Source organism: Lissotriton helveticus, chromosome 8 (assembly GCF_964261635.1).
Source record: "Lissotriton helveticus chromosome 8, aLisHel1.1, whole genome shotgun sequence".
Lineage (NCBI taxonomy): Eukaryota > Metazoa > Chordata > Amphibia > Caudata > Salamandridae > Lissotriton > Lissotriton helveticus.
Window position 1 is genome coordinate 507,074,901 of NC_136069.1, and position 13,271 is coordinate 507,088,171.

Here is a 13,271-nt window from a genome sequence, read left to right on the forward strand (position 1 = left end):
GGCAGTCCGATGACCTTCAAAAGATTTAGCTCATTGCAATGTGCTTTTGATAGACAACACTACTGTTCTTTCCACTCACGAAATTTAACTTTTTAATGAGCTGTTCGCGCTGAGTGGCGTGGCTATCAGATAGGACCTGGCAAAGGTTATCTCGCTGCCACTTGCCTGTGAGAACAAGATAGCAGTAAGCTGTGCTGCTCACGAGAATGATATGTTTGCTCTCCCTGTCTCTGTAGCCGAGAGGGATCCGTTTTAGTCTGCTACAGTTGTTAGCCAAATCACTTACTTCATATCAGTAAATCATTCAAAGCAAACAAAACTGAAGCTGGTGTCCAACATTGAGAATGTCTGATATGCACAGCACACACATTGCAACATCTCGCAACATGCCAGGCGGCCATTGCATGAGTGCATGGATGGTTTGACACTACAGAGAGATACTCACCCGCAGGCAATGCTCGATTTGCTTTTGCAGAAAAAGTATGGATAGTGTGTTTGATCCAGCAGTATGATAGGGGTTATGTTAGTTTCTTTTTACACACTACTGTAAAAACAACTGAATTTCTAATCAGAGTTCTTTGGAAACCATTGCTGTTAAATAAGTAATTTTGGGGCATATTATCAAGGGTGTTTATCTCCGCTTTTTTGGCTTTAAAAGCCAAGAAAGCGGAGATAAAATTATCTCCCTAATACCTAGCTGTCGCTAACACCAGTTAGCGACTGCTAGTAGGAGATAGCGACCATCTTTGGCCCTACTTTGCATGTCAGTGATATTTATCACTAATGACATGCAAAGTGGGCGTGCCAAGATGTTAGCGACTGGAAACAGTCGCTAACATCGCTATCTCCTATTACCAACTTATGGAGATAGCGCGAATATCTCCAAAAGCTAACACCTGCCCTGAGCAGTTCTTAGCCATGTTATCCAATGGGAGGTGGATAACATGGCTAAGAGCATTAGCTCGGTAATGCATGAATATCGCTGACTTTTCAGCGATATTCATGCATTGCGACCGATTTTTATCGCATTTGCGATAAACCTTGGTAATAACAAGGTTTATTTGCGATAAACATTGCCGCAGCTGAGCGGTAAATTTTTGTGTCTAACCAAGCAATAGCGATAATTATCGCTATTGCTTGGTAATATGCCCCTTTGTTTCTCCCACAACAAAATCCAAACAAATTCTTGGAGATCCCCTAAATGCTTTTACCATGTTAGTAGTAATAAGTCGGGATACCACTCCTCATCAAACTAAAAGTGACAGGTCCCAAGCCCTTAAAACGGTACAGAAATGAGACAGAAATGACATATGTGTATGTGTGACAACCCTCCCCGGAACTGGGCTGCTGTGTGGTGTGTCACAGGATTTGTGCCAGAGTTTGAGCAATTGTTGATGACTTTGTTAGATTTGTTAACAGTGCATTTAGGGTTATGTAAAAAATGTGCCCCTAAATGTGTGCACAAAAGTGTCTTCGTGTAAGAGGGAAATGCATGGGCCTGTTTAAAACTGTGCCTGCAGAGCTGTGACAGATGGGGTCTCAGCAAGATAAGCAGGCAGCCCAAGTTCCCCAACCCCCATGGCTAAATGGCTGCCTGACACTGGTGTTTGCTGCACAGAGGTGTTTTAACAAATAAGAAGTGTCTTTCTTCAGAAGCAGCTAGGTCAATTTGAAAGGCCTCCCTGATAAAGGTGGTGGCATCAAACAATCCCTGCGCGTATCAAGAGAGAGAGGACTAGAAAGCTAGTCCGAGTCCCCGTAGTTTATATGTGTTATCAAAAGAGACTAGCTTAAATATGACCAATATTGTTAGGACTCTGATTAGATTTGTCATGGGCACCTCGTTGGTGAGTTCATGAAGCCCTCACCCACCAACCTGGTTGGTGGTATGCTTCATCATCGGGCCCACCCAGTGACACCTAATGTGTCCCTGGTGTACTGCGATGCCTGATTAGAGCGGAGCTGGTATTTTACTGAGAGTGCAGTGTGAGGTGTAAAATGAAGTGTGAGTTAAAACGGCTTGGCGAGGGTCCCAGTACCCGAGGGTAAATTACATTTTAATAACTGGGCTCCCGTCAGCGGTTAAAATAAGGCTTGGGGATGTTTAAGGAAGGCGAGTTACTACCTCCTACATCCATCAGTTGGTCGACATGTTTCAGCCAGTGCCTTAAACTAAATCTGGCTTTCCTCAGGACCTTTTTAAAAAAGAGTGTAGTGCAGGTTAAAAAGGAGTGCAATCCAGGCTATGTGTTACACTCCCTAAGGTGTTTCTCTAAGTGTGGGAGGGGGATTCCCATCTCATATATGCGCTTAGATTTTGCAGTCAATGCTTCCAGGAGTGAAGCGGTAAGGGGTTGACCAGCTTTTCTGGTCAGAGCCTGCCTTGTACCTGTTGCACCGTTGCGCGCACAGCATTACCAAATGTGATGCAGTGCGCGCAATGAAATTCTTTTTATTTATTTAAATGTGTACTTACCTGTAAAGCTCCGTAATGCATACATTACTACCACCCCTGCCCCTCACCCTGCCCACGTCACCGCCCTACAGAAACACCTACTGCCGACCGCTACTGAAGCAGTGTGATCCAGTGCAATTTTAGCTAGCTACCTAATTTTGCATTCCCAAGCTGGCACACGGACACGAGTATGTACGAGTAATAATTAAGCTCTGACGTCAATGGCACACTGTGGTAATGCAGCAGACTTTCCCGGTATCTGCTGGCTTCGACAGGACCGTGGGAATCACGGAGTGTGACAGCTATATTAGGGATCCGTTCTGCAAAATACAGAGGCAAAGGCACAAAGTGAAAGCAAAGTGCCATTCTGTAAGCACGGATCGGGTTTGTATTTGTCTGCGTGTGTGTGTGTGTGTGTGTGTGTGTGTTGAAAAGAGTGTTTAGTGATGCATGCTTAAAGTGGTCGAATATAATTATGCACATAGGACCTTTATAATTCTACTAAAGTTGAACAAGATTTATGTGAGCCGCACGTGTGACTGCTCACATTGACATGGCCCTTGGTTATGAATTATGCATATGACGTAGCTGTGCCAGCTGATATAGCATTACTGCTTTTAATATACAAGTGCGGCAGCTACTTATAAGGGTCCATCTAAATTAGGGCTGAAGCAGTTTTCCTAGCTAGAAAAAATAAACAGAAATGCAAAATTGATGGTCTGGGAGTTATCCCTGCCAAACACAGGATAGTTATACTTTGACTCAGAGCAAAGGTACCACCAAAGAATATTTCGTTGAGGGATATGATGGAATGGGCCATGGCGAAATAGGGTCGCATAGAAATGGAGATGTAAAACTGATAGGATTATGCTGATTAGGTGTCAATGCTACAAAAGATTTTGTATTCCCTGAATACAAGATCCTAGGGAAGCTAACAGGACTGGCTGAAGTGAGTGTGCTTGACGCAGGAAATTGGCAGTGACTTATAGCCTTTTGCAGTGGGGTAAATGAGGATGTGGAAAAAACAAAACTCATTTCGAGGTCGATAGCAAAAAATACTGGTGCGAGATGAAAAGTCAAAATTTTTGCTGTTAATTCAGTACTGGTATGTTTATTAACAACAAACACTGTCCAACACGTGTTTCACAACTTTAATGTTGATTTTTTTGTGTGATTATAACAGTTACTTTTACATTGCAACCATCAAACAAACTGATAATACACACACCAGATACAGAAGAAAAAAAACATTTGCAATGCAATAGGTCTTGCATTACTGAAAGTTTGAGCTATTGTTGTTGCAAATAATAATGCAATGCCAATAGTTCAAACTTACAGTAATGCAGGAGCTACTGCATAGCAAATGCTTGGAATACCACCAATTTTAGTGGGGCCATAAAGGGATGGGATTTCTCCAAAGGCACAAGACTAAAACATTTCCCACACTGAACATCCTACAAACACAACATGTTTTTTCCATCTATGCACAAGTCTTGTGAGTCTAAGCATTTTAAGATAGATTCATCAACCAAAATTGCGAATGCAATAGTTGCGAAACAGCTATTGCGATCGCAATTTATGTACCCGTAATTCATGAATGAAAAACCAACCAAATTGCGAATTCGCAAAAAAATATTTTGCGAGTTTGCAATTAAATTCGGAGATTCAACGTGGAACCTCGTTTGCGATTCTGTAATAGCGATGTTGCACTGAATCTGCGAAATAATTAGCAAACTTGCAAAATATTCGCAAATCCAATTCATCCAAAATCGCAATTAGCGAGAAAAAAACAAAATCGCTATTAGCGCCGCGCAATTTAAGGAGAAGTCAAACCAGGTGGTAACCATAAAGTTCAATTGGAAAAAACATAAAAATTCAAAAGGAAATATTGGGCGGGGCAAAACAAATACACTTAAAGAGACACAGTAGAAGCATGAGGACATTCACAATGCCAGGTCTATATATCGTGGCAAGGGGGCTGAGGCTCCAGCGTGCAGCCCGGAACCAACGCAGGATTCAGGAACGCTGCGGATAACACTCCTGGGCCAGATGGGGTAGATGAGGAGATCTACTCCAAATACAGGCTTAATGGGGCAATGATTAAGAAGCTCATTGATGACCTTGACCCCCTGATGCAGCACCCAACACGGAGGACCAATGACGTGCCCACTCATGTCCAGGTCCTGTGCTGCCTGCACCTCCTAGCCTCTGGAAGCTTCCAGGGGATAGTTGCAGATGCAGGGGGATCTCCCAGAGCACACTGTCCCGCTGCCTACAGAGTTTCCTGGACGCCATGCTGACCCGGATACACCATTACATAACCTTCAGTAACAACCAAAAGGACTTCAGTCAAACAAAGCTTCAATTCTACAACATTGCACAATTTCCCCATGTAATTGGATGCATTGACTGTACCCACATCCACATCTGCCCACCCGCTGAGACAGAGTACATGTACCGGAACCGCAAGTCCTACCACTCACTGAATATCCAGATGGTCTGCAATGCAAAGACAATCATCACTGACATAGTGGCCCAATACCCGGGGAGCACGCATGATTCCTTCATCTTCCGGCACAGTGGCATACACACCCGCTTGGCTAGGGGTGACTATGGCGAAGGACACCCCCTAGGTAAGTACACATGCCCACATACAGTACGTCGAGACCATGTAGCTGTGCATAAAAGGCACTGACCCTCTACTCCTTTCATTCAGGTGACAGCGCCTACGGCCTCCGTGAGTACCTCCTCACCCCATACCTTAACCCTGCCACACCACAGCAACGACATTACAATGCTGCACCCATTCGCACCAGAAATTGCATTGAATGTACATTTGGGCTGTTAAAGAGCCGATTCCGCATCCTACATAAGACTGGTGGGGCCCTCAAATACCAGCCTGAGGTCTGCTGCCGCATCCTGGCCGTGTGTGTCATACTCCACAATATTGCTACCAAGCGGAGGATACCTGTGGAGATCTCTGGCAGTGAGTCGGAGGGGGACAGCCTCCCACCTGCCATGTGCATCATGCACGCGGGGAGAATCCTGCAGAAGGACACAGGCGCCGCAACCAAATCACAATGAACTATTTCTAGTGCACCCATACCCCTCACACAACACAGCACTCATGCATGCCAAATGAAATAATGACATGAGTCGGATTTACGTTTGAAATACATTCTTATTGTTTTTGGCACAATAATATTTCTTAGAATTATTTTTTCACCATACATGACAACTGTATTTCCTCATACAGCCCCATGATAGTGGAGCAGGCATGCTTGTCTTATCAGCATGGCACTGCTGCTAGAGTACATAGAGTCACTGGCGCCTCTGACCGGAGACACCCAGTCGCCTCTCCACCTCCTCCTCGCTAGTATTGGCCCGTGATGCAGCACTGGGCCTGCTGCTGCGGCGGCGTACGGTTACCACCGGATCGGACAGGCTGCTGAGACTTGAGGTGCCCTCACTGGCATCACCCCCCCCCTTGCTTGGCCATGGCCAGACACCTGCTGGTTCTGGACAGCTGTTGTGACCTGTTCCAAGGCCCTGGCGACGTCCTGGCAGCATTGTACCATCTGAATTTGCATCGCCAGGGACCGGCGCGAAAGTTGGGAGGTTGCATTACCAATCAGATGGTTGGATCTGGTGTATGCTGTCAGGCGTGTCAGCAGCTGGCGGTGGAGGCGGCGGGTGATGTCCTGCTGGGATACCATGATCTGGCTGTTCTCCCTGACAGCAGCCGTCAGCACCTGCACGCTTTCCGTGAGCTGGCTCACGTTGCGCGCTGTCTTATAAAGCTGCAGCTGCATGGCTGCCATGTGCCGTGCCTGCTTTTGGTGGACAGCAATCATCTGGCGTTCTATGCCCAGACCAGGATCTCGGACATGTTCCCCCCTGCCAGCACGTTGCGCTGCTGCCTCATCAGTCCGTGGGACTGCGAACGCACACTGGCTGTGCACCGTGTCTGCCTCCTGGGTGGTGGTTGTGTGGCCTGTACCGCTGCCATGGGTGTCTCATGGGGTGGTTGCTGTCCTCCTCTGGCTGCAGGGGTGGCCCTGTCCACAAGGGGAGGTGGTGGTACTGGTGCTGGGGGTTGTGATGGTCCAGGTCGTGGGGCAGGATGGCCCTCTCCCTCGGTGTCCTCAGGGTTATGTATCTTGCACATGGGATGTTGCAACATGCATGCAGGCTTGCATTCCCTGACTGGCTTTAGGGATATGTTTCACTTGACAGGTCTGGCTGTGTGTGGCTATCCGGGAAATTTTATCACACTACAGGTCCCACAATGCAATATGGCATTTCAGGTGTGCATAGCCTGCATTACTGGGGTTATCAAATGGCTAGCTCTGGAGGCATGGGCATTGTTAGGGGACGGGGTCGCAGTTGCATGGCACTTACCTTGGGAATGTTGGGTGGGTCAGGAGGTTTCCAGCCGGATGACCCCACGCAGGCTGCAGGGTTGAGTGTGTCCTCCACCAGGTCTTCTAGTGGAGTGTTAGGCGCAACTGTGGGGTCTCCTCCTCCGGTGGCATGTTGCTCCCCCTGCCTTTCAGCAATGTGTTCTTTGGCACGACTTCTGAGGTCGTACCACCCCTTTTTAGGCTCATCAATGGAGCGCTGGGTCACTCCAACAGAGTTCACCTTTGACCGGATGCGCAGCCAAATACGCCTCTTGTCGGAGGCATGTTGCTCCCCCAGCCTCTCAGCAATGCGTTCTTTGGCACGACCTCTGAGGTCGTACCACCTCTTTTTAAGCTCATCAATGGAGCGCTGGGTCACTCCAACAGAGTTCACCTTTGACCGGATGCACAGCCAAATGCGCCTCTTGTCGGATTCAGGCACCTGCCGGGATTCCTTGCCGAACAGCCTGTCATGGTCCCTGCTTACACCCTCGATGAGGAACTCCAACTCCTGTTCAGAGAATTTTATTTTTCGTTTTCTGCCAGGTGCACTGCTTCCTGCTGCTTCCTGGGATATTCTGTTTTGGTGTGTGTGTCCTGTTGTGGTGCTGCAGGATGTCTCTTGTGGAGCTCTGGGCTTTGCTTCTTCCACTCTCAGGCCCTTTGTTCTGAATGAGTGAGGGAACTGCCTACTTCCTGGTTGTGATGTCATCTATGTGCTCGAAATGCGACTTCCCATTTTTGCGATCTCACAATTAGCGAGATCGCAATTTGCGATTTCCGTAATTGCGAGATCGCAATTTCAACATGGGAAAAGGGCGATTCTGCGAATTTTGTGCGATTTCACGAAAATCGCAATCGGCAACTGCGGCCGACTGCGAATTGCTTTTTTAATTCGCTTTTCTTGATGCATCCCATTCTGCGAATTCCAAATTGCGATTCGCTATTTTTCGCAATTTGGAATTCGCAGAATCTGGCCTTGATGCATCTGGGGGCATATCCCTTATTCCTTTTTTTCATGACACACTAAGACATAGCAGCAAAAACACAATAAGAGCATTGCTCTGGTTTTCATGCAAGATTTTATAAGACGTCTTAAACAAGATCCACTAGAGACCACACACTTCCATCTCTGCAGAGCAAGTGTGCGGCGTGGTTTATCCACAAATGTGTCAGTGGCTCATTAGCGGTATGAATTATTGTTGAAATGTTACTACTTTTCTGATGCGTAGAGTCTTTTGGTATCTACACTCTGCATGACATTTTTTTTAAATTACTGGATTGAATAACTGAAAAACTGACCGATCCATTACGGAACACAACAGGTGTAACAGCGACTAGTAAAGTATAAGACTTTCAATGGCCATTAATCAGCAATAAACCAATGGCCTAGAAAGATGGGGAATCGTGAACACTGGTCATAAACTGGTTAACCCTTCATTCATTACGCATTATGCTGACAATACGAACAAGAAGGTCAAATGCAATCATTTAGATTCCAGGGTGGGACACTGTGCTGGGAGTGTTGTGCAACAATGTCAGTGCAACAATACATCCATTATCGTGTCTAAATTAGGCTCAACCTAAAAATTTAAATGCCACAATAAGAGACCAATGGATGAAAAAGGATGAAAAAGGCTGACTAAAAACCTCTGCATTTTCATTATTCATAGAATTCTAGTTAAATATAAAGGTCAGATCTAAGAATATACATACTTTAAATGAACAGACATTCAAACGGGACCACAAACCCACACTATATATTAATATGTCTGGCTGAATGAAGCAACCTAAAAATGAAGGTGCATTCTTGAATAAATTGTGCAAATGAGTCAGTCACATTTTGGTACTGTATGCCCCACCGCTGGGTCCTGTTATACCTGGCAGAAGAATCATTGTTTTAAGGCGACCGCTGGTGGCACAGCTGGTAGAGCTCAGTCCTATGTGGCACGTCAAACCGAGAGAACCGTCGTTAGACTGGAGATGCACTGGGGGCATCAGCATATTGCCTCGAAGTCAAAAGTTCCAAAAATTGACGAGTGGTAACCACCTAAACCACAGAGCAACATCCTACGGTGACGAGGTAGTAAGTGTCTTGTAAATGTTATAGTACGAATTAATACAATACATTAGTGCCTTAATCATCCTGCATTCAGCCCATATCGGCTCCTCTGCAGCAAAACCACACGTAAGATGGCCTTTGCTCTACAGTCGCACTGCACCCCACACATCCGTGTTCTTACAAGTTTACATTTTGCCAGTCCTACCAATGCACTCATTCTGCCATCAAGGGCTGCGCACCTTTATATTTGGATTACCTTACTGACTAAGGAACTGTTTACAAATCTCAAACGTGACACCTCTCACTGGCATAGCATTAAGATCTGACTGCAGTAACGTTCGTTTAGGACCAAGGTGAGCCAATCGGAATACCTGCTTTCATTGACTGATATGAAGGGAGGCACTATAGGAGGCTGGAGGGCCAGGCAGCCGCGCAAGTTTAACATTTGATGCCCTGCCCTGTGTTAGAGAGACCCCTACACTTCTTCAGGAATCCCTCCTTCTTCACGCATAATTTACTGCTTGGATCAACTCTGCTTGTGCTAGCGACATTTATTCAAGCCCCGCCCCTCACGCAGTGCTCAGTTTTGCTTGAGCAGATAATGGAAGAAGTGTCCATAGCTGCAGCCATATTCCATCTTAAAAGCTTTCAAGAATGGGGTGATTGTTTTGGATGAACTTCTGTGCGTGGCGGCTCATGAATGGGCGCAATAGTAATAAAAACAAGGAGGGAGGGGAGAAGGGGGAGGGTCAGAGCGGAGAGCATGGTGGAGGAAATAATGAAACACCATTAACAGTGCGGCGCTCGTAAAAGGGCGCCGTGCTGATTATGCATTCATGTGTGTGTGTGAGATGCTCGACCTATAAAGAAGTAGTCCCCAAAATAATATATAAACACACAGTGTAGAGAAACTGTAGTTGGTTCGTACAAAAACGGAAGTGAGGTATCGGATCAACAGCCAGATGTAAGCGAGATAAGAAGAGCAATGCCAGAATCAACCAATGGCAAGCGACAGGACAAATTACCCTACATATTGTGTTTACTGTAGATCTTGCGACAGCGAATGCTCTGTCTACGCAAGACCTAAAAACAAAGCCTAATGCAGAGCCTAAACTTCCCAGGAGAACCTGAAACAGGATAACATATGGTCTGTTATCAATCAGGCATCCCCTTACACAAAGGCTGATGCTGAGAAGTCAAAAACTTTAAACCTACAAACTGCTTCACAGATTCCCATGCAGGGGCTTGGTACGATTAGCAGATGTCAAATGCTAAAGGGACACAGGGCCTGAGCAGAACAAGGCTGAGAAATGAAAAACTAAAGATCAACACAGTCCCAAACTTCCCATGAGCCTCAAATAGTATAGCACATTGCATATTATAAAAATGTCACCCCTCAGCAAACAGGGTACTGGTGATCCATCAAGTCCTACACACATCAACCCGGAGCCAGACTTCCGAGGAGAAGGGTTCAAGCCGCTTTAACACCTTCCCAGCTATGTAGGGACAAGACATGGTGTTGTATAGTATTTTAGGACCCTACCGTAATTTTCCCGATTCATGCCCTTGTATAGGTATAAATCACCATAACCTTATGTAGCCATAGAAATCATAACCATATTTAGACATAGCTCATGCAGTGCAAATACGGCAGGGCTACTTCCACGAGTTCCGAAAATCCACAATGATTTCTTGGAAAACTCGCCTTCAGCAGCTAGGGACTTCCGCTTGCTCGAATACTGACTTGTCCAAGAACTCATGGAGTTTTCAAAGAACTGAGACCCATTGATGACATTAATATGTCCACCTTTACATCGAACCTGGTACCTTCAAGGTATAAATATGCCCACACTTGCCATAGCAAACATACGGTAGTTTGGAGCATTTCGACTATCTACTTGCCCAAAGCATCCTGCTACAGCAATTGCTGAAGGAAGCCGACCCTCCAGCAGACACACTGAGAGAGACGCTGTGTTTTCTCCTGCGAAGAAATCCAGCTCCAGTGTTTCCAAGCTACCCTTGCGGGTTGTTGGGAAATAGAGTCCTGAAATTGACCTTCTTTATTCTAAACCAAGGTACGGAGCTGATTAGACCCTAAGAGAAATCTTGGATAGATTCTTGGCAAAGAATACTAAATTTATGCTTCACCTCACTTACTTCTTCCCTCGTATTAGACTCAGGCTAGGTACATCGGGGTAGGCGTATTGTAGAAGCACCAGTTGAGTACTTTTTAGCCTTTGTTATTTATGTATGTATTTATCTATGGTCTAGGAACCATACACTGCTCTTACAGTATTATTTCATTCTACTCTTTTTACTGTATGCACTATATTTTGCCACCAGTTTTACAATTGTAGCAGTTCATTTATTATGCTTGAAAAAGAAGACTGTTCAATAAATCCTTTTATTGAAAACGCCCGTCTATCTATTTCTCTGCACCTCTGGTGAAACGAAGCATGCACGAATGACTGAGTGAAATATCTATCTATTGTTTCCACAACTATGAAGATCAGTTTTTTCTTGGGGAAACAAAGTTGTCATGTTAATACGATTGTCAGAAACTAAATCCCTTCTTGTGAACTCGAAAAAGTTTCTAGTGACCTCTGAGCTAGCTGGCACTCACAATTAAGTCTAATATATTTTGATAGAGACCTAGTAGACATAAGTTCTATGTCACATCTATAGGATATATTATTCCAATGCGCAGAGCCTATTGTGAATATAGGAACTACACTACTGTGGGTGCGGCCCTGCATTGAGAATGATCCCCAAGCACAGGTGATTACGCAGCTCGTCCCATGACAAGGCTCAGGCTTGATTAGCGGCAGTCAAATGATAAAGTGACACCTAGCATAAGCTGTACAACACGCAGAAAAAGGTCCCTCCAAAGCCCCCGAATACCTAGTTCTAGACCCTCCCCTCCATAAAGTGTGAGATGAATGCTAGGACAAGTATAAAATGTATAATTTAGGGCTCCAGCAAAAACGGACATTCAAAAACCCATTTGGAACTACGCGTTTGAAGTGTTTGCTGCACCGGAACTTAAAGAGAAGAACGGCCCAGAATAAGAAGACCTTGAATGTTGCTGCATGCTGTACTGGAAGTAAATAAATAGGGGTGCCACATCGCTGTAGTGTAAAGGATTTAAGGGCTCATTTAAAGTATTGAGGGAGTGCATTTAAGTTGAACAATGTTGTAATTTTAAATGGTACTTAGCGCATTGTGGGATTGTATTCATGATGTTTTAAATAATGGTTAAAGCGTTATTGTAGGATGCTTAATGTGAATAATGTTGGAGGTATTGAGGTGAAATGTGGTTATAATTTTAAGTTTTTTAAACTGCGCGCACCACAATGGGAACTGTATTTAACGTAAATAAAGGTTGATTATTGAGGATGGACAGGGCTGCAACCAATAGGTATTAAAGAGTGTATAACTCCTTGAAGGGTTGCATTTAATATCAATAATGCTGGTGGTTTTAGGGTCTGTGTATGTCTGATGTTTTAAGGTTTTTAAAGTAGATTTTGCATCCAATGTGCATGTATTTAATATGCTTACTGCTGATGGTTTTGGGTGGTTGTAACCTTAAAGCTTTCAGCTCATAGAACGTTTTCATGGTGTGTGTTGTTTTGTAAGGGTGTCAGAACATCCAAATATACTAAACGTTTTTACAAATAGAATAAATAAATAATACAGTTTTTTACTCATCCACTGGAAATGCTGGTGGTGAACTGTCTTGGGCTGTGTCTTCTGCTGGCAGTTGTCCAGGGGCTTATGCTTGAGGCCCAAAACGGTCACAAGTCCACTCAGGGGTTGGACCCTGAGTTGTGGTCCATTGGGTGGAAGGGCAATGGTGGAGGTCAATGCCCAAAGTTTCTGCAATGCCCCTGGAGCCCTCTGAGGTCCGGGAGGGGCTCAGGGGGCTTGTGCTGCATGGGCAGGTGTGGGAGCTCGAGTTCCCCCTAGGATTTTCAAAATTAGGCCCCAGAGTATGTGGTGGTCCGGGCTGTGCTCTGGGGGCTGGTGAGGCAAGGTCATGTGTAGGGATCTGTGTCCCCAAGGATTTTTAAAATAAAAGCCCCCAGAGCACGCTGTGGCCCAGGCGGTGCTCTGGGGACATGTGCGTCCACTGTGTGGTGTGAGGCTTGAGGCCCCCGGTTTTTATAAAATAAAATCCCCCAGAGCCTGCTGTGACCCGAACGGTGCTCTGGGGACATGAGTGACCATGGTGAGGTGCAGGGCTCGAGGCCCCAATATTTAATAATTGAGCCCCCCCCCAAGAGCCTGCTTACCGTGGGCTCTGCTCTGGGGGCATGTGGCAGGATTCATTGTGGGCCTAAGACCCAAACAT